Genomic DNA, 19642 nt, shown 5'->3' on the forward strand with positions numbered 1-19642 from the left:
TGTCGCTTTTGCTTTCCTCCCCCACGGACTCAATCATTATGGCGTCATAACGAGAGCCGAGGGGGAGTGCTGGCGCTGAGAGGGCCCTACTCAGGGGGGGGCCGCTGCTGGGTCCGGGCTCCCTCCCTGACTCGTGTTCTGCATCAGATGAGCTACTGGAGGAGCTAGTGGAGTGGCTGTTGTACTCTCTCTCTGGGCTGGGGGAAGGGGTCCTCGTAAAACGGGACATGTCTCGGGGGCGGGGGGGTGAGGGGGTGCTGGTGATGATGGTGGTGCTGGAGTCTGGGTCTTGGATACTGTTGGTGGTGATGTGGACTGATCTTTGTTACTTGCTTCCTCTTCCTGCTCAGGCCTAGGCTTGTTCATGTTTGCCTTGCTGGCTCTGGCCATGTTGGCATAGGAAGAGGGGCAGTCCTTAAACAGGTGCCCCTTCTTTCCACACAAATTGCACTGCCTCTCTTCTCTGCAGTGGCTGGTCTCGTGGGGGGCGCCGCAGTTCCTGCACTTGACTACAGTACACGCGGCCGTCAGGTGTCCTAATTCCCCACATTTCCTGCAGAGTTTTGGCATCCCATTATAGAATACCAGCCCTCTGTTGGGCCCTAACACTATGGAGTTTGGAATGTGGCGGACGCCTCCAATGCCCGATGGATCAACATTAAGGCGTACCAGCCACTTTCTGGCTCCTGTCCAAACCCCATCTTCATCTGTAATTTTCCTCCCTTCTGATGACACCCTCCCATAGCGGTTAAGCCATGTTGTAATATCATAGTCGCTAACAGCCTCATTGAAAAATTGGACAGTAACAACTTTCATTTCTCTGTCTGTCAGTGCATCCACACAAAATTCTTTGTATGGAGCGAGATATTTATTCTCCCCCCAAAAGGACCACATTTCTTGTAACTTTTGGGGGTTCCTAAAACTGACCTCAAACACTTCCTTAAGCCCTGGCAATTTCACCAAACAATTCAAGTCAGAAGGGGAAAAACCCATACCCCTCTGAAGAATGGTCCGGCTGAACTCCAGTCTCGTCAGTCCTGGTTCCGTTTCATCTTGCTTGTTTCTTGTGAAGCGCACCGCATTGTGCCTCCTGGTTTCCTGGGTTGGCCGGAACGCCATCCTTCAGCTGGCTCCTCCGATTGGGGTGGGAGAAGCCTCTGGACATCCGGGTTGTCTCTCTCTACGGAAAAGAGACAACGTAAGCAGCAAATCTGGGCAGTTGAAGGAACTATTACTTTAGTCCCTGAGGAGATGGTCGCCTCGCAAGAGGGACCCCCTCCCCAGGTGAACGGTGTCCTTCCCTGGCTGAGTAGGGGGCGCTGCTTGGCACCGAGACCACGTAGGAAGAATCGTGGCTGTGACGCCTCCTCGGGGTCCGGGGCCGCCCTCTGCTCCTCCCAGATGGCGCCCTCTGCTGGGCGCCTGCTGCTCTCTCGGTCTGGATCTCGATTACAATCAAGGGCTGGGGATGAGGTCGTCTAGGTCATCAAAGGGTCCTCAAAGGTCGTCTGGATGGTAGGTCCTCCTTCTCTCTAACTCCAGGAACGTCTGGAAAAGCCGGAACCGCCTGAAAAAGAAAAAAACGGGAACCGCCTGAAAAAGAAAAAACTGCTCTCAACAGTCAACAAAATCTTGAAAGACCCTCGGCCTGGATTGGGCAAGCCAAAACCAGACTGAGCATTAGTCTTCCAAAAAGTTGCCGAGCTGAAGAAAGCCAGTCAAAAATAAAAAAAATTCTGTTCCTCCTCACCCGAACAAACCTCTCACAGACCCTCGGAGGGAGCGGGCAATGCCACTACCCTCTAAACCTTAGTCTTAGAAAGATTTATTCGAACTGAAGAGAAGCCAGAGTATATGGCTGGCTAAGAAGGACCTGGCATAGGGACATGTTCCACCACACTTGTCTGGTTAGCTGCATGCTCCCAGGAAACAAACTGCTGCTGTCTACATCATCACCACATGTGAATAAAAGAAAGAAAGACAGCAAGAAAGAAAGAGAGAAAGAAAGAGAAAGAAAGAAAGAGAGAAAGAAAAAAAAAGAAGTAAAACGGCGGGAAAACTTGCATCAACACTGGCACTCTCCCTCCAGCAGGGGTAGACAAAATGCTCACAGGAGAGATCCAGATCTGACTTTGACCAACGTTAGAGAAAGGTGTGCACCGTTCCCGGAGGTACTGCAATACCGGGCCGATGCGTGGAGTGGACGGAGCAAGCCCCTGTTCCATCTCCCGATTCCAAAAATCAATTTAATATATGGTCCCCTGATAGGGGACGTATCAGATATTAAACTGATAAGAACAGATACTACACTTGATCTTAGCCAAAAGGCCGAGAAGCGATGGCGACTTGGCCCTTGCCCGGGGCCCCCCAGCCCGGACGGCACAGGGGGATTCAAAGGTGGGTGCAAAATTCCAAGCACAAGCAGACCCCCAAAAAACGGGCTGCTGCTTCCAGAGGGGAAATGTGCAATTTAAGCAGGAGGAAACAAAACAAAGCAAAAATACACACATAACACCAAAAACAAAACATAAACTGGCGGAGTGCGTCTTACAAATAGTCATGCCAAGCTGCTATGCTGTGCAAGGTGCCTTGGGTAACTACAACTGTGCCTCGCTGGCTGGCTGGCTTGCTAAGAAGGTCCTGGCATAGGGACATGTTCCACCACACTTGTCTGGTTAGCTGCATGCTCCCAGGAAACAACCTGCTGCTGTCTACATCATCACCACATGTGAATAAAAGAAAGAAAGACAGCAAGAAAGAAAGAGAGAAAGAAAGAGAGAAAGAGAGAAAGAAAGAGAGAAAGAGATTTTACATTTTTTACATTTACACCCATTCGTTTTTTTCATTCATTTTACATTTCTTTTAAAGATGACATTCATGCATACAGACATACATTTTGTTTTAAAAGCATTTAAAATACATTTAAAAACACCAAGACAATTGTGCTTTGTACATGGTTAAAACATACACAGATTAAAATCAACATGAAAAAAACCTGTGCTGCTTTAAAAGTGACTGGAAAAAAAGAACCATCTATAAAAAACCAGTGTTTGTGAGGGCCGGGGAGTGCTCTCTAAAAAAGTTCAAAAGTGAACATAAAACTAGATCTAAAACAGGGACAGGGGAAAAGGGACAGTGTATAGAACAGTGAGTTAAAATTCTAAAATTTTAAAACACTTAAAATTCAACTTTTAATAGTTTACATTAAAAATCTTAAAGATACATAAAACAAAACAAAACAAAATCAAATAAAACATTCAACGTAAATCAAATAAAAGTCCATAAAACTGAAACAAAAAGACTACATAAAACCAGGGCACCGTTGAAAAAACGGTCATGCCAGCTAAAAAGGGCGGAATGCTGGCATGACAAAATAAATAAAAGGCTTAGCGGTGCCCCGTAGTCCCGCTCCTAGGAGCTAGCGGTTCCAGTTTTTTCCTTTATTCCATCTTCACGTCCTGAAGTCCGGCGATCCTCCACTCCGCGCAGGCCTTGTCCTTCCCGAGGGTCCGGATGTCCAGAATTACAAAGTCCTTGATAAGAGTTTGTGCCCTTCTGGTCGTGGTGATAGTGTCTAGCTCCTGCTTGTGATAGACACAGACGTTACGGCCTTCCCACAGGATCTGCTTGACAACATTGATGACACGCCAAACGCACTTAGCTGTGCTGGTATCGATTCCTCCCGCAGGCCCATAGAGCACAGTCTCAGCGGTCATCTTGGCCGTGTCAGCAAACCTGTTTAGGAAGACAGAGACAGAGAGCCAGACACTGCCAGCCACATCACACTCCCAGAAGATATGGGCTGGTGTTTCTCTCTTGCGGCACATTGCATAGGGGCATGTTTCTACTTGGGCTAGTCCCCTCCTGAACATGAACGCTCGAGTGGGGAATGCACTGTGGACGGTGTTCCATGCTATATCCTTCTGGACATTACTGAGGCAGCTGTGAGACACATTCTCCCAGATTTTTTGGCTTTGGGTGAGGGAGAAAGTAGCTACTTTTTCAATTTCCTGGGAAGCGGCAAGATATTTAGTTACAGCCTTGTATTCCCAGGAGGCCAATTTTGCTTTATCTAAGCCCAATTTATATATAGTGTCCCTTAAGGTTCTATAATACAATGGGGGGTCCCAGGAGTACGGCACGGTGTTATCAATAGTGCAGAGGCCCAAGGCCCTGAGACAGGTGGCAAAATAGAAACGATTCATGTAACATACCTTCCTGTCCAGGGCCTGGATGTTCTTGATAGTTTGCGTGAGCCCCTGCACTCGGGTGAGCTGCACAACGTCCGGGACCCCCTTACCTCCCTTCTTGTCGGCTTTACTCAGGGTGGCTCGCTTTACCCTCTCCATCTTGCTGCCCCAGATAAAGCGGTGGATAATGCGGTCCACCACTTTTTTGGTGGTCCTGTCTGGGGGAAAGATTTTTCCTACATAAGAGAGGATGGGGAACAGTATAGACTTGGTTATTAATACTCTACCCGTCATTGTTAAGGATCTTGTGCTCCATCCGCCAATCTTTTTACGGACCTGGTTAATGGCCGCCGTCCAGCTCTGGGCCCCCGAGCTATTGTTCTCGAAAATGAGGCCCAGAATCTTGATTTTGTCCTTTTTGACAGGGTACATGTCCGACAGTTCCCTATCTACCTGCCAATTTTTAGACACGTAGACTTCGCTCTTGGACTTATTAATCACTGCCCCGGTCGCCGTGCAGTACTTCTCAAGGATATTACTAATCCGAGGTACCGACGATGTGTTGGTGCAAATGAGTGACACATCGTCCATATATGCTGTTGTTTTGACCTGGACCCCGTTGGATCCAGGCAGCTGGAAACCAGTTATATTGGTATCCCTACGAATTGCCTGCAGGAGGGGTTCAATGCACACGACATATAGCAGTGGGGATAGTGGGCAACCCTGTCTGACCCCTGACTGGATAGATATTTTACCAGTCAGGTGCCTGTTCACCAAGACTCGGGTACTAATGTTTGTATATATGGTTTTAACCCACTCCCTAAGTCCAGGAGCGAATTTCATCTGGTCCATCACTTTGTACATATATTCATGGCTTACCCTATCGAACGCCTTCTCCTGGTCAAGGTTGAACAGGCAGAGGGGATGGTTCCGTTCTCTAGAATAAGCCAGAATGTCCCTTGTTAACATTAAAATATCCGTGATGGACCTCCCTGGGACGCCACAAGCCTGGTCGGGGCCAATGACCAAAGGGAGGTGTACTTGTAGCCGGAGCATCAGAGCTTTGGCTAGTATCTTGTAATCCACGCAAAGGAGGCTGATTGGGCGCCAATTCCGTAGATCTTTAACTTCCCCTTTCTTATGAAGGAGAGTAATTACACTCTCCCGCATAGAAGGGCCCAACCGCTTCTCCCTGTAGACCGCTCTGTAGACCTCCGCTAAATGGACTTTTAGCATGTCCCAAAAAAGATGGTAATACTCACCCGGGATGCCATCTGGACCTGGCGTCTTACCGGTGTTCATGGTCTTAACCGCCTGGGTGAGCTCCTCCAGCGTGAGTTCTGGGTCCTTCTCCTCCTCCTCGTCGTCCCGCACTGAGTCAGGCTCCAACTGGCTCAGGAACCACTCTATCAGGGTGTCATCTGTAGCTTTGATGTTATATAGGTCCCTATAGAAGTTCTCTACCACTTTTTTCACTCCCTCACTATCCTCTACTATCCTCCCCCTGCTGTCGAGCATGGAGGACATCAAGTGCCGCTTCTCCCTCGTTTTCTGGAAGAAGAAGCGAGTACACTTTTCGTCTTCCTCCATTTTTTGCACTTTTGCATTGTGCATGACCTTTCGTTGTTCCTCCCTACAAAGCACTGAAAGATCTAGCTTGGTCTGGGCTATCTCGTCGCTTACAGGGAACCCCCGAAGCTGAAGCAGGCTCAGATGCTGGAGGGCAGCATTCAGGTGTTTATATTTGGCCCTCCTTTCTTTTGCTTTCCTCTTGCCTGCTGCTATGAAATAACCCTTAGTTCTGATTTTGACCATCTCCCACCACTCTATAGGGGAGTTGAATAGGTCACGCAAAGTGGTCCACTCAACAAGCCTGCTCTTATAGGCTGCAGCTATGGAGGGGTCATCGAGTAAGGAGGTGTTTAATTTCCAAACCCCTGACCCCATCTGGGAGGTCTGAGGGACCTGCAATGTTACCTGCAGGAGCCTATGGTCAGAGAAGAAGACGGCCTGGGTGTCTACTGCCGTCTTCGTAAGGGAGCTGGTATGCAGGACGAGATCTATACGGGAGAAGGAGGTCCCAGATGAGCTCACCCAGGTAAAGGGAGGCACCAGGTCCTTACCTGCATCACACAGGGAGAAATCAGATATTACGGAGGACAAAACTCTACTAGAGCGGTCGTTGCGTGGCCTGCTCCGGTCTACGTCCCTCAGAGCACAATTGAAGTCACCTGACACGATGACGGGTACGTTCCCCAGCAGGAGTGGACGCAGCTGTGGAAAAAATTGAACTCTTTCGTTTTGGTTAGTGGGTGCGTAGACATTGACCAGTCTGAGGGGAGTGTTGTTGTATGTCACATCCACGCTCAGAATTCTACCAGGTTCTACCTCCCTGCTGCTGCGGGAGGTAATAAATGGGTTTTTAAACAGGATACCTACTCCGTCGGCTCTGGCTATGTTGGAGCCCGACCAGAAGGAGTCCCCCAGGGTCCAACTCTCCTTCAGGTTCCTATAATCAGGGCTCGACGAAATACCACACTCCTGCAGAAAGATGAGATCTGCTTTCAAGTTAGCTAGATAGTTTAGTACATCAAATCTTTTTTGTGTCTCCCTGATGCTCCTGACATTAACAGACACACATATCAGGGCCATCAGGGTAGCTAACAAGAAAAGGAGTCGCTGCGTCCACCCCATAGCGACTATGATTGGGAGGTCGGGACACTCTTCCTACTCTTAGCTCTACGCTTGCTTCGAGGGGGCTTGGGCTTATTTGCAACTCCCATCACCCCTGAGAAGGTACTCACTGCTGCCTCGTCCAAGAAGGCACCGTCTTTATATGCACAGTACGTGGAGTTGTTGGGGCTATTCAACTCCCCACAAGGTAAGTCTGGTGGAACTTGCTCAGGGCCCCTCGGAACGTGTGGGTCAGCTTTGTCCTGGGGGGGGGGTTATGACAGACAGCATTCTTTGGCTGTTACCGTCTGTTGAATTGGAGCTGTTAGCAGACTTCTGGCTTACCGCGTCCAGGGGTATTCCCATGTCCTCCAGTGCTGTATCTAGGAGGACCTCTAGGGGGCCCCTGGTTTTGCCCATACAAGGGAGGGGGTCAAGGATGCTTTGAAGGGAGGCCCTTCGCTTGAAGAGGGTCATTGCTACCGAGGTACTGCTGGTCAGGGAAGGTGTTGACCCCGACCTCTCCCTCGGTGCATTAGTGAACACCTCTTCTGCGAGGTGTGCTAGGGTTTGTGCCAACGACTGGGAAGGCTGGCTGGGGATGCCCTGGCTGGCTGCTACCTGCCCACTAGGCGGCAGTGTAGCCGTCCCACTCGCCTCCGTCTCTGCCTGCGAGGGCAAGACTGGGGACTTTGTGTGGACATTAGCTGGTTTTGGATCTATGGGGGCCACCTGCAACTTGCTGTCTTTGATCCTGATCTTCTTTCTTTTCCCCCCCTCGTCTCTACCCTTTCTTTTCCCCACCCTCTGCTGGTTCTTCACTCCCTTCCCCTCCTTCTCACTCTCACTTTCACTGTCGCTTTTGCTTTCCTCCCCCACGGACTCAATCCTTATGGCGTCATAACGAGAGCCGAGGGGGAGTGCTGGCACTGAGAGGGCCCTACTCAGGGGGGGGCCGCTGCTGGGTCCGGGCTCCCTCCCTGACTCGTGTTCTGCATCAGAGGAGCTACTGGAGGAGCTAGTGGAGTGGCTGTTGTACTCTCTCTCTGGGCTGGGGGAAGGGGTCCTCGTAAAACGGGACATGTCTCGGGGGCGGGGGGGTGAGGGGGTGCTGGTGATGATGGTGGTGCTGGAGTCTGGGTCTTGGATACTGTTGGTGGTGATGTGGACTGATCTTTGTTACTTGCTCCCTCTTCCTGCTCAGGCCTAGGCTTGTTCATGTTTGCCTTGCTGGCTCTGGCCATGTTGGCATAGGAAGAGGGGCAGTCCTTAAACAGGTGCCCCTTCTTTCCACACAAATTGCACTGCCTCTCTTCTCTGCAGTGGCTGGTCTCGTGGGGGGCGCCGCAGTTCCTGCACTTGACTACAGTACACGCGGCCGCCAGGTGTCCTAATTCCCCACATTTCCTGCAGAGTTTTGGCATCCCATTATAGAATACCAGCCCTCTGTTGGGCCCTAACACTATGGAGTTTGGAATGTGGCGGACGCCTCCAATGCCCGATGGATCAACATTAAGGCGTACCAGCCACTTTCTGGCTCCTGTCCAAACCCCATCTTCATCTGTAATTTTCCTCCCTTCTGATGACACCCTCCCATAGCGGTTAAGCCATGTTGTAATATCATAGTCGCTAACAGCCTCATTGAAAAATTGGACAGTAACAACTTTCATTTCTCTGTCTGTCAGTGCATCCACACAAAATTCTTTGTATGGAGCGAGATATTTATTCTCCCCCCAAAAGGACCACATTTCTTGTAACTTTTGGGGGTTCCTAAAACTGACCTCAAACACTTCCTTAAGCCCTGGCAATTTCACCAAACAATTCAAGTCAGAAGGGGAAAAACCCATACCCCTCTGAAGAATGGTCCGGCTGAACTCCAGTCTCGTCAGTCCTGGTTCCGTTTCATCTTGCTTGTTTCTTGTGAAGCGCACCGCATTGTGCCTCCTGGTTTCCTGGGTTGGCCGGAACGCCATCCTTCAGCTGGCTCCTCCGATTGGGGTGGGAGAAGCCTCTGGACGTCCGGGTTGTCTCTCTCTACGGAAAAGAGACAACGTAAGCAGCAAATCTGGGCAGTTGAAGGAACTATTACTTTAGTCCCTGAGGAGATGGTTGCCTCGCAAGAGGGACCCCCTCCCCAGGTGAACGGTGTCCTTCCCTGGTGGAGTAGGGGGCGCTGCTTGGCACCGAGACCACGTAGGAAGAATCGTGGCTGTGACGCCTCCTCGGGGTCCGGGGCCGCCCTCTGCTCCTCCCAGATGGTGCCCTCTGCTGGGCTCCTGCTGCTCTCTCGGTCTGGATCTCGACTACAATCAAGGGCTGGGGATGAGGTCGTCTAGGTCATCAAAGGGTCCTCAAAGGTCGTCTGGATGGTAGGTCCTCCTTCTCTCTAACTCCAGGAACGTCTGGAAAAGCCGGAACCGCCTGAAAAAGAAAAAAACGGGAACCGCCTGAAAAAGAAAAAACTGCTCTCAACAGTCAACAAAATCTTGAAAGACCCTCGGCCTGGATTGGGCAAGCCAAAACCAGACTGAGCATTAGTCTTCCAAAAAGTTGCCGAGCTGAAGAAAGCCAGTCAAAAATAAAAAAAATTCTGTTCCTCCTCACCCGAACAAACCTCTCACAGACCCTCGGAGGGAGCGGGCAATGCCACTACCCTCTAAGCCTTAGTCTTAGAAAGATTTATTCGAACTGAAGAGAAGCCAGAGTATATGGCTGGCTAAGAAGGACCTGGCATAGGGACATGTTCCACCACACTTGTCTGGTTAGCTGCATGCTCCCAGGAAACAAACTGCTGCTGTCTACATCATCATCACATGTGAATAAAAGAAAGAAAGACAGCAAGAAAGAAAGAGAGAAAGAAAGAGAAAGAAAGAGAGAAAGAAAAAAAAAAGAAGTAAAACGGCGGGAAAACTTGCATCAACACTGGCACTCTCCCTCCAGCAGGGGTAGACAAAATGCTCACAGGAGAGATCCAGATCTGACTTTGACCAACGTTAGAGAAAGGTGTGCACCGTTCCCGGAGGTACTGCAATACCGGGCCGATGCGTGGAGTGGACGGAGCAAGCCCCTGTTCCATCTCCCGATTCCAAAAATCAATTTAATATATGGTCCCCTGATAGGGGACGTATCAGATATTAAACTGATAAGAACAGATACTACACTTGATCTTAGCCAAAAGGCCGAGAAGCGATGGCGACTTGGCCCTTGCCCGGGGCCCCCCAGCCCGGACGGCACAGGGGGATTCAAAGGTGGGTGCAAAATTTCAAGCACAAGCAGACCCCAAAAAAACGGGCTGCTGCTTCCAGAGGGGAAATGTGCAATTTAAGCAGGAGAAAACAAAACAAAGCAAAAACACACACATAACACCAAAAACAAAACATAAACTGGCGGAGTGCGTCTTACAAATAGTCATGCCAAGCTGCTATGCTGTGCAAGGTGCCTTGGGTAACTACAACTGTGCCTCGCTGGCTGGCTGGCTTGCTAAGAAGGTCCTGGCATAGGGACATGTTCCACCACACTTGTCTGGTTAGCTGCATGCTCCCAGGAAACAACCTGCTGCTGTCTACATCATCACCACATGTGAATAAAAGAAAGAAAGACAGCAAGAAAGAAAGAGAGAAAGAAAGAGAGAAAGAGAGAAAGAAAGAGAGAAAGAAAGAAAGAGAGAAAGAAAAAAAAAAGAAGTAAAACGGCGGGAAAACTTGCATCAACACTGGCACTCTCCCTCCAGCAGGGGTAGACAAAATGCTCACAGGAGAGATCCAGATCTGACTTTGACCAACGTTAGAGAAAGGTGTGCACCGTTCCCGGAGGTACTGCAATACCGGGCTGATGCGTGGAGTGGACGGAGCAAGCCCCTGTTCCATCTCCCGATTCCAAAAATCAATTTAATATATGGTCCCCTGATAGGGGACGTATCAGATATTAATACTCTTTTATTGAGATTTTACATTTTTTACATTTACACCCATTCGTTTTTTCATTCATTTTACATTTCTTTTAAAGATGACATTCATGCATACAGACATACATTTTGTTTTAAAAGCATTTAAAATACATTTAAAAACACCAAGACAATTGTGCTTTGTACATGGTTAAAACAGACACAGATTAAAATCAACATGAAAAAAACCTGTGCTGTTTTAAAAGTGACTGGAAAAAAAGAACCATCTATAAAAAACCAGTGCTTGTGAGGGCCGGGGAGTGCTCTCTAAAAAAGTGAACATAAACCTAGATCTAAAACAGGGACAGGGGAAAAGGGACAGTGTATAAACAGTGAGTTAAAATTCTAAAATTTTAAAACACTTAAAATGTAACTTTTAATAGTTTACATTAAAAATCTTAAAGATACATAAAACAAAACAAAACAAAATCAAATAAAACATTCAAATTAAATCAAAGGTCCATAAAACTGAAACAAAAAGACTACATAAAACCAGGGCACCGTTGAAAAACGGTCATGCCAGCTAAAAAGGGCGGAATGCTGGCATGACAAAATAAATAAAAGGCTTAGCGGTGCCCCGTAGTCCCGCTCCTAGGAGCTAGCGGTTCCAGTTTTTTCCTTTATTCCATCTTCACGTCCTGAAGTCCGGCGATCCTCCACTCCGCGCAGGCCTTGTCCTTCCCGAGGGTCCGGATGTCCAGAATTACAAAGTCCTTGATAAGAGTTTGTGCCCTTCTGGTCGTGGTGATAGTGTCTAGCTCCTGCTTGTGATAGACACAGACGTTACGGCCTTCCCACAGGATCTGCTTGACAACATTGATGACACGCCAAACGCACTTAGCTGTGCTGGTAGTGATTCCTCCCGCAGGCCCATAGAGCACAGTCTCAGCGGTCATCTTGGCCGTGTCAGCAAACCTGTTTAGGAAGACAGAGACAGAGAGCCAGACACTGCCAGCCACATCACACTCCCAGAAGATATGGGCTGGTGTTTCTCTCTTGCGGCACTTTGCATAGGGGCATGTTTCTACTTGGGCTAGTCCCCTCCTGAACATGAACGCTCGAGTGGGGAGTGCACTGTGGACGGTGTTCCATGCTATATCCTTCTGGACATTACTGAGGCAGCTGTGAGACACATTCTCCCAGATTTTTTGGCTTTGGGTGAGGGAGAAAGTAGCTACTTTTTCAATTTCCTGGGAACCGGCAAGATATTTAGTTACAGCCTTGTATTCCCAGGAGGCCAATTTTGCTTTATCTAAGCCCAATTTATATATAGTGTCCCTTAAGGTTCTATAATACAATGGGGGGTCCCAGGAGTACGGCACGGTGTTATCAATAGTGCAGAGGCCCAAGGCCCTGAGACAGGTGGCAAAATAGAAACGATTCATGTAACATACCTTCCTGTCCAGGGCCTGGATGTTCTTGATAGTTTGCGTGAGCCCCTGCACTCGGGTGAGCTGCACAACGTCCGGGACCCCCTTACCTCCCTTCTTGTCGACTTTACTCAGGGTGGCTCGCTTTACCCTCTCCATCTTGCTGCCCCAGATAAAGCGGTGGATAATGCGGTCCACCACTTTTTTGGTGGTCCTGTCTGGGGGAAAGATTTTTCCTACATAAGAGAGGATGGGGAACAGTATAGACTTGGTTATTAATACTCTACCCGTCATTGTTAAGGATCTTGTGCTCCATCCGCCAATCTTTTTACGGACCTGGTTAATGGCCGCCGTCCAGCTCTGGGCCCCCGAGCTATTGTTCTCGAAAATGAGGCCCAGAATCTTGATTTTGTCCTTTTTGACAGGGTACATGTCCGACAGTTCCCTATCTACCTGCCAATTTTTAGACACGTAGACTTCGCTCTTGGACTTATTAATCACTGCCCCGGTCGCCGTGCAGTACTTCTCAAGGATATTACTAATCCGAGGTACCGACGATGTGTTGGTGCAAATGAGTGACACATCGTCCATATATGCTGTTGTTTTGACCTGGACCCCGTTGGATCCAGGCAGCTGGAAACCAGTTATATTGGTATCCCTACGAATTGCCTGCAGGAGGGGTTCAATGCACACGACATATAGCAGTGGGGATAGTGGGCAACCCTGTCTGACCCCTGACTGGATAGATATTTTACCAGTCAGGTGCCTGTTCACCAAGACTCGGGTACTAATGTTTGTATATATGGTTTTAACCCACTCCCTAAGTCCAGGAGCGAATTTCATCTGGTCCATCACTTTGTACATATATTCATGGCTTACCCTATCGAACGCCTTCTCCTGGTCAAGGTTGAACAGGCAGAGGGGATGGTTCCGTTCTCTAGAATAAGCCAGAATGTCCCTTGTTAACATTAAAATATCCGTGATGGACCTCCCTGGGACGCCACAAGCCTGGTCGGGGCCAATGACCAAAGGGAGGTGTACTTGTAGCCGGAGCATCAGAGCTTTGGCTAGTATCTTGTAATCCACGCAAAGGAGGCTGATTGGGCGCCAATTCCGTAGATCTTTAACTTCCCCTTTCTTATGAAGGAGAGTAATTACACTCTCCCGCATAGAAGGGCCCAACCGCTTCTCCCTGTAGACCGCTCTGTAGACCTCCGCTAAATGGACTTTTAGCGTGTCCCAAAAAAGATGGTAATACTCACCCGGGATGCCATCTGGACCTGGCGTCTTACCGGTGTTCATGGTCTTAACCGCCTGGGTGAGCTCCTCCAGCGTGAGTTCTGGGTCCTTCTCCTCCTCCTCGTCGTCCCGCACTGAGTCAGGCTCCAACTGGCTCAGGAACCACTCTATCAGGGTGTCATCTGTAGCTTTGATGTTATACAGGTCCCTATAGAAGTTCTCTACCACTTTTTTCACTCCCTCACTATCCTCTACTATCCTCCCCCTGCTGTCGAGCATGGAGGACATCAAGTGCCGCTTCTCCCTCGTTTTCTGGAAGAAGAAGCGAGTACACTTTTCGTCTTCCTCCATTTTTTGCACTTTTGCATTGTGCATGACCTTTCGTTGTTCCTCCCTACAAAGCACTGAAAGATCTAGCTTGGTCTGGGCTATCTCGTCGCTTACAGGGAACCCCCGAAGCTGAAGCAGGCTCAGACGCTGGAGGGCAGCATTCAGGTATTTATATTTGGCTCTCCTTTCTTTTGCTTTCCTCTTGCCTGCTGCTATGAAATAACCCTTAGTTCTGATTTTGACCATCTCCCACCACTCTATAGGGGAGTTGAATAGGTCACGCAAAGTGGTCCACTCAACAAGCCTGCTCTTATAGGCTGCAGCTATGGAGGGGTCATCGAGTAAGGAGGTATTTAATTTCCAGACCCCTGACCCCATCTGGGAGGTCTGAGGGACCTGCAATGTTACCTGCAGGAGCCTATGGTCAGAGAAGAAGACGGCCTGGGTGTCTACTGCCGTCTTCGTAAGGGAGCTGGTATGCAGGACGAGATCTATACGGGAGAAGGAGGTCCCAGATGAGCTCACCCAGGTAAAGGGAGGCACCAGGTCCTTACCTGCATCACACAGGGAGAAATCAGATATTACGGAGGACAAAACTCTACTAGAGCGGTCGTTGCGTGGCCTGCTCCGGTCTACGTCCCTCAGAGCACAATTGAAGTCACCTGACACGATGACGGGTACGTTCCCCAGCAGGAGTGGACGCAGCTGTGGAAAAAATTGAACTCTTTCGTTTTGGTTAGTGGGTGCGTAGACATTGACCAGTCTGAGGGGAGTGTTGTTGTATGTCACATCCACGCTCAGAATTCTACCAGGTTCTACCTCCCTGCTGCTGCGGGAGGTAATAAAAGGGTTTTTAAACAGGATACCTACTCCGTCGGCTCTGGCTATGTTGGAGCCCGACCAGAAGGAGTCCCCCAGGGTCCAACTCTCCTTCAGGTCCCTATAATCAGGGCTCGACGAAATACCACACTCCTGCAGAAAGATGAGATCTGCTTTCAAGTTAGCTAGATAGTTTAGTACATCAAATCTTTTTTGTGTCTCCCTGATGCTCCTGACATTAACAGACACACATATCAGGGCCATCAGGGTAGCTAACAAGAAAAGGAGTCGCTGCGTCCACCCCATAGCGACTATGATTGGGAGGTCGGGACACTCTTCCTACTCTTAGCTCTACGCTTGCTTCGAGGGGGCTTGGGCTTATTTGCAACTCCCATCACCCCTGAGAAGGTACTCACTGCTGCCTCGTCCAAGAAGGCACCATCTTTATATGCACAGTACGTGGAGTTGTTTGGGCTATTCAACTCCCCACAAGGTAAGTCTGGTGGAACTTGCTCAGGGCCCCTCGGAACGTGTGGGTCAGCTTTGTCCTGGGGGGGGGGTTATGACAGACAGCATTCTTTGGCTGTTACCGTCTGCTGAATTGGAGCTGTTAGCAGACTTCTGGCTTACCGCGTCCAGGGGTATTCCCATGTCCTCCAGTGCTGTATCTAGGAGGACCTCTAGGGGGCCCCTGGTTTTGCCCATACAAGGGAGGGGGTCAAGGATGCTTTGAAGGGAGGCCCTTCGCTTGAAGAGGGTCATTGCTACCGAGGTACTGCTGGTCAGGGAAGGTGTTGACCCCGACCTCTCCCTCAGTGCATTAGTGAACACCTCTTCTGCGAGGTGTGCTAGGGTTTGTGCCAACGACTGGGAAGGCTGGCTGGGGATGCCCTGGCTGGCTGCTACCTGCCCACTAGACGGCAGTGTAGCCGTCCCACTCGCCTCCGTCTCTGCCTGCGAGGGCAAGACTGGGGACTTTGTGTGGACATTAGCTGGTTTTGGATCTATGGGGGCCACCTGCAACTTGCTGTCTTTGATCTTGATCTTCTTTCTTTTCCCCCCATCGTCTCTACCCTTTCTTTTCCCCACCCTCTGCTGGTTCTTCATTCCCTTCCCCTCCTTTTCACTCTCACTTTCACTGTCGCTTTCGCTTTCCTCCCCCACGGACTCAATCCTTATGGCGTCATAACGAGAGCCGAGGGGGAGTGCTGGCGCTGAGAGGGCCCTACTCAGTGGGGGCCGCTGCTGGGTCCGGGCTCCCTCCCTGCCTCGTGTTCTGTATCAGAGGAGCTACTGGAGGAGCTAGTGGAGTAGCTATTGTACTCTCTCTCTGGGCTGGGGGAAGGGGTCCTCGTAAAACGGGACATGTCTCGGGGGCGGGGGGGTGAGGGGGGTGCTGGTGATGATGGTGGTGCTGGAGTCTGGGTTTTGGATACTGTTGGTGGTGATGTGGACTGATCTTTGTTATTTGTTCCCTCTTCCTGCTCAGGCCTAGGCTTGTTCGTATTTGCCTTGCTGGCTCTGGCCATGTTGGCATAGGAAGAGGGGCAGTCCTTAAACAGGTGCCCCTTCTTTCCACACAAATTGCACTGCCTCTCTTCTCTGCAGTGGCTGGTCTCGTGGGGGGCGCCGCAGTTCCTGCACTTGACTACAGTACATGCGGCCGCCAGGTGTCCTAATTCCCCACATTTCCTGCAGAGTTTTGGCATCCCATTATAGAATACCAGCCCTCTGTTGGGCCCTAACACTATGGAGTTTGGAATGTGGCGGACGCCTCCAATGCCCGATGGATCAACATTAAGGCGTACCAGCCACTTTCTGGCTCCTGTCCAAACCCCATCTTCGTCTGTAATTTTCCTCCCTTCTGATGACACCCTCCCATAGCGGTTAAGCCATGTTGTAATATCATAGTCGCTAACAGCCTCATTGAAAAATTGGACAGTAACAACTTTCATTTCTCTGTCTGTCAGTGCATCCACACAAAATTCTTTGTATGGAGCGAGATATTTATTCTCCCCCCAAAAGGACCACATTTCTTGTAACTTTTGGGGGTTCCTAAAACTGACCTCAAACACTTCCTTAAGCCCTGGCAATTTCACCAAACAATTCAAGTCAGAAGGGGAAAAACCCATACCCCTCTGAAGAATGGTCCGGCTGAACTCCAGTCTCGTCAGTCCTGGTTCCGTTTCATCTTGCTTGTTTCTTGTGAAGCGCACCGCATTGTGCCTCCTGGTTTCCTGGGTTGGCCGGAACGCCATCCTTCAGCTGGCTCCTCCGATTGGGGTGGGAGAAGCCTCTGGACGTCCGGGTTGTCTCTCTCTACGGAAAAGAGACAACGTAAGCAGCAAATCTGGGCAGTTGAAGGAACTATTACTTTAGTCCCTGAGGAGATGGTCGCCTCGCAAGAGGGACCCCCTCCCCAGGTGAACGGTGTCCTTCCCTGGCGGAGTAGGGGGCGCTGCTTGGCACCGAGACCACGTAGGAAGAATCGTGGCTGTGACGCCTCCTCGGGGTCCGGGGCCGCCCTCTGCTCCTCCCAGATGGCACCCTCTGCTGGGCGCCTGCTGCTCTCTCGGTCTGGATCTCGATTACAATCAAGGGCTGGGGATGAGGTCGTCTAGGTCATCAAAGGGTCCTCAAAGGTCGTCTGGATGGTAGGTCCTCCTTCTCTCTAACTCCAGGAACGTCTGGAAAAGCCGGAACCGCCTGAAAAAGAAAAAAACGGGAACCGCCTGAAAAAGAAAAAACTGCTCTCAACAGTCAACAAAATCTTGAAAGACCCTCGGCCTGGATTGGGCAAGCCAAAACCAGACTGAGCATTAGTCTTCCAAAAAGTTGCCGAGCTGAAGAAAGCCAGTCAAAAATAAAAAAAATTCTGTTCCTCCTCACCCGAACAAACCTCTCACAGACCCTCGGAGGGAGCGGGCAATGCCACTACCCTCTAAGCCTTAGTCTTAGAAAGATTTATTCGAACTGAAGAGAAGCCAGAGTATATGGCTGGCTAAGAAGGACCTGGCATAGGGACATGTTACACCACACTTGTCTGGTTAGCTGCATGCTCCCAGGAAACAAACTGCTGCTGTCTACATCATCACCACATGTGAATAAAAAAAAGAAAGACAGCAAGAAAGAAAGAGAGAAAGAAAGAGAAAGAAAGAAAAAAAAAAAGAAGTAAAACGGCGGGAAAACTTGCATCAGCACTGGCACTCTCCCTCCAGCAGGGGTAGACAAAATGCTGACAGGAGAGATCCAGATCTGACTTTGACCAACGTTAGAGAAAGGTGTGCACCGTTCCCAGAGGTACTGCAATACCGGGCCGATGCGTGGAGTGGACGGAGCAAGCCCCTGTTCCATCTCCCGATTCCAAAAATCAATTTAATATATGGTCCCCTGATAGGGGACGTATCAGATATTAAACTGATAAGAACAGATACTACACTTGATCTTAGCCAAAAGGCCGAGAAGCGATGGCGACTTGGCCCTTGCCCGGGGCCCCCCAGCCCGGACGGCACAGGGGGATTCAAAGGTGGGTGCAAAATTCCAAGCACAAGCAGACCCCCAAAAAACGGGCTGCTGCTTCCAGAGGGGAAATGTGCAATTTAAGCAGGAGAAAACAAAACAAAGCAAAAACACACACATAACACCAAAAACAAAACATAAACTGGCGGAGTGCGTCTTACAAATAGTCATGCCAAGCTGCTATGCTGTGCAAGGTGCCTTGGGTAACTACAACTGTGCCTCGCTGGCTGGCTGGCTTGCTAAGAAGGTCCTGGCATAGGGACATGTTCCACCACACTTGTCTGGTTAGCTGCATGCTCCCAGGAAACAACCTGCTGCTGTCTACATCATCACCACATGTGAATAAAAGAAAGAAAGACAGCAAGAAAGAAAGAGAGAAAGAAAGAGAGAAAGAGAGAAAGAAAGAGAGAAAGAAAGAAAGAGAGAAAGAAAAAAAAAGAAGTAAAACGGCGGGAAAACTTGCATCAACACTGGCACTCTCCCTCCAGCAGGGGTAGACAAAATGCTCACAGGAGAGATCCAGATCTGACTTTGACCAACGTTAGAGAAAGGTGTGCACCGTTCCCGGAGGTACTGCAATACCGGGCCGATGCGTGGAGTGGACGGAGCAAGCCCCTGTTCCATCTCCCGATTCCAAAAATCAATTTAATATATGGTCCCCTGATAGGGGACGTATCATATATTAAACTGATAAGAACAGATACTCTTTTATTGAGATTTTACATTTTTTACATTTACACCCATTCGTTTTTTCATTCATTTTACATTTCTTTTAAAGATGACATTCATGCATACAGACATACATTTTGTTTTAAAAGCATTTAAAATACATTTAAAAACACCAAGACAATTGTGCTTTGTACATGGTTAAAACAGACACAGATTAAAATCAACATGAAAAAAACCTGTGCTGTTTTAAAAGTGACTGGAAAAAAAGAACCATCTATAAAAAACCAGTGCTTGTGAGGGCCGGGGAGTGCTCTCTAAAAAAGTGAACATAAACCTAGATCTAAAACAGGGACAGGGGAAAAGGGACAGTGTATAAACAGTGAGTTAAAATTCTAAAATTTTAAAACACTTAAAATGTAACTTTTAATAGTTTACATTAAAAATCTTAAAGATACATAAAACAAAACAAAACAAAATCAAATAAAACATTCAACGTAAATCAAATAAAAGTCCATAAAACTGAAACAAAAAGACTACATAAAACCAGGGCACCGTTGAAAAAACGGTCATGCCAGCTAAAAAGGGCGGAATGCTGGCATGACAAAATAAATAAAAGGCTTAGCGGTGCCCCGTAGTCCCGCTCCTAGGAGCTAGCGGTTCCAGTTTTTTCCTTTATTCCATCTTCACGTCCTGAAGTCCGGCGATCCTCCACTCCGCGCAGGCCTTGTCCTTCCCGAGGGTCCGGATGTCCAGAATTACAAAGTCCTTGATAAGAGTTTGTGCCCTTCTGGTCGTGGTGATAGTGTCTAGCTCCTGCTTGTGATAGACACAGACGTTACGGCCTTCCCACAGGATCTGCTTGACAACATTGATGACACGCCAAACGCACT

General features: G+C 49.1%; 3 non-coding genes and 2 pseudogenes across 3 annotated transcripts; all 5 read right to left on the bottom strand.

The window, feature by feature from the left end:
* Positions 1 to 2149: 2149 nt before the first annotated feature.
* Positions 2150 to 2340, bottom strand: LOC131739035 (U2 spliceosomal RNA). The gene has a single exon (XR_009330203.1). It is a non-coding gene; the product is annotated as a U2 spliceosomal RNA (small nuclear RNA).
* A 7523-nt stretch (positions 2341 to 9863) lies between these two features.
* Positions 9864 to 10054, bottom strand: LOC131739036 (U2 spliceosomal RNA). The gene has a single exon (XR_009330204.1). It is a non-coding gene; the product is annotated as a U2 spliceosomal RNA (small nuclear RNA).
* Positions 10055 to 10653: 599 nt separating this feature from the next.
* On the bottom strand, positions 10654 to 10808 carry LOC131738768 (U2 spliceosomal RNA; annotated as a pseudogene).
* A 7034-nt stretch (positions 10809 to 17842) lies between these two features.
* Positions 17843 to 18033, bottom strand: LOC131738205 (U2 spliceosomal RNA). Its single transcript, XR_009329769.1, has one exon. It is a non-coding gene; the product is annotated as a U2 spliceosomal RNA (small nuclear RNA).
* Positions 18034 to 18631: 598 nt separating this feature from the next.
* LOC131738501 (U2 spliceosomal RNA) lies at positions 18632 to 18801 on the bottom strand (annotated as a pseudogene).
* Between the last annotated feature and the right edge of the window lie 841 nt (positions 18802 to 19642).

The sequence above is a fragment of the Acipenser ruthenus genome, chromosome 10, assembly GCF_902713425.1.
Source record: "Acipenser ruthenus chromosome 10, fAciRut3.2 maternal haplotype, whole genome shotgun sequence".
In the NCBI taxonomy this organism is placed as follows: Eukaryota; Metazoa; Chordata; class Actinopteri; order Acipenseriformes; family Acipenseridae; genus Acipenser; species Acipenser ruthenus.